The 2,033-nt window shown below is 48.9% G+C and overlaps 1 non-coding gene across 1 annotated transcript; it reads left to right on the top strand.

Annotated features, from left to right (window-relative positions):
- The first annotated feature begins 1,691 nt into the window (after positions 1-1,691).
- Positions 1,692-1,782, top strand: TRNAY-GUA (transfer RNA tyrosine (anticodon GUA)). The gene is given in 2 exon segments: positions 1,692-1,728; positions 1,747-1,782. It is a non-coding gene; the product is annotated as a tRNA-Tyr (tRNA).
- The last annotated feature ends 251 nt before the right edge of the window (positions 1,783-2,033 follow it).

The raw sequence follows: 2,033 nt of genomic DNA, 5'->3' as shown, positions 1-2,033 counted from the left end.
TTATTTGATGCCTCAGTCGTGCTGAGGTGGTGAGAGAGCAGTTAGTCTATATGATGCCTCAGTCGCGCTGCAGCGGTGTGGTAGCAGTTGGTCTATTTGATGTCTCAGGCACGCTGTGGCGGTGAGAGCAGTTGGTCTATTTGATGCCTCAGGCGCGCTGCTGTGGTGAGAGCAGTTGGTCCATTTATTTGATGCCTCGGGCGCGCTATGGCAGCGAGAGCAGTTGGTCTATTTATTTGATGCCTCAGTCGCGCTGAGGTGGTGAGAGAGCAGTTAGTCTATTTGATGCCTCAGGAGCGCTGCAGTGGTGAGAGCAGTTGGCCTATTTGATGCCTCAGTCGCGCTGCAGCGGTGTGGTAGCAGTTGGTCTATTTGATGCCTCAGGCGCGCTGCTGTGGTGAGAGCAGTTGGTCCATTTATTTGATGCCTCGGGCGCGCTACGGCAGCGAGAGCAGTTGGTCTATTTATTTGATGCCTCAGGTGCGCTGCGGCGGTGAGAGCAGTTGGTCTATTTATTTGATGCCTCAGTCGCGCTGTGGCGGTGAGAGAGCAGTTGGTCTATTTGATGCCTCCGGCGCGCTGCAGTGGTGAGAGCAGTTGGCCTATTTGATGCCTCAGTCGCGCTGCAGCGGTGTGGTAGCAGTTGGTCTATTTGATGTCTCAGGCACGCTGTGGCGGTGAGAGCAGTTGGTCTATTTGATGCCTCAGGCGCGCTGCTGTGGTGAGAGCAGTCGGTCCATTTATTTGATGCCTCGGGCGCGCTACGGCAGCGAGAGCAGTTGGTCTATTTATTTGATGCCTCAGGTGCGCTGCGGCGGTGAGAGCAGTTGGTCTATTTATTTGATGCCTCAGTCGCGCTGTGGCGGTGAGAGAGCAGTTGGTCTATTTGATGCCTCCGGCGCGCTGCAGTGGTGAGAGCAGTTGGCCTATTTGATGCCTAAGTCGCGCTGCAGCGGTGTGGTAGCAGTTGGTCTATTTGATGTCTCAGGCACGCTGTGGCGGTGAGAGCAGTTGGTCTATTTGATGCCTCAGGCGAGCTGCTGTGGTGAGAGCAGTTGGTCCATTTATTTGATGCCTCGGGCGCGCTACGGCAGCGAGAGCAGTTGGTCTATTTATTTGATGCCTCAGGTGCGCTGCGGCGGTGAGAGCAGTTGGTCCATTTATTTGATGCCTCAGTCGCGCTGTGGCGGTGAGAGAGCAGTTGGTCTATTTGATGCCTCAGGCGCGCTGCAGTGGTGAGAGCAGTTGGCCTATTTGATGCCTCAGTCGCGCTGCAGCGGTGTGGTAGCAGTTGGTCTATTTGATGTCTCAGGCACGCTGTGGCGGTGAGAGCAGTTGGTCTATTTGATGCCTCAGGCGCTTATGACAGAACACCTGGTGCACTGCTTTCTATTCCAGCAGGAGTTTGATTGCAGCAGTTGTTGCTAGCCTTACCACTAGATGTCACTAAAACACTATTACAGTACTTTTAACACGCTACAAGAGAGATATTTAAAGACTGATAAAATAGTCCTGCACAGTGCTGATAGCCATTTACTGTATATACAAACAGGATACTCAAAATAGGTAACTACACATCTTCCTAAGTTACTGAGTACAGCGAAAGAGCAGCTCGTGGATATGCATTACAAGATAACTAATATCTCTTGAATTTCTCTTGTACAAAGACAGACAGCTCTGTTGTCGGAGAGCCTTCGGTAGCTCAGTTGGTAGAGCGGAGGACTGTAGTGGAATTACCAAGCTGTAATCCTTAGGTCACTGGTTCGATTCCGGTCCGAAGGATATTTTTTTTTTTTTTTATCACAGATGAATTTCTAGTTTCCTAAATAGCTTTTATAGGTTATCTTTTCCTGGTTTCACCGAACAACACCATTATATATAGTAAATGTAATGCTTTGTTTTGTCATTGGCTTGAAACATTTATTTTTTAAAATTATTTTTGTGCAATTCTGCTTAGAAAATGTCTTTGCTTAGAAAATTTGCCTTGAGTCTTTTTCTATGATTTCAGTTTATATTCAATTAGAAGTAGAGTG

Source organism: Aquarana catesbeiana, linkage group LG01 (assembly GCF_042186555.1).
Source record: "Aquarana catesbeiana isolate 2022-GZ linkage group LG01, ASM4218655v1, whole genome shotgun sequence".
In the NCBI taxonomy this organism is placed as follows: Eukaryota; Metazoa; Chordata; class Amphibia; order Anura; family Ranidae; genus Aquarana; species Aquarana catesbeiana.
The sequence above is the reverse complement of the archived record's forward strand: the minus strand, read 5'-3'. Positions and strand labels throughout refer to the sequence as shown.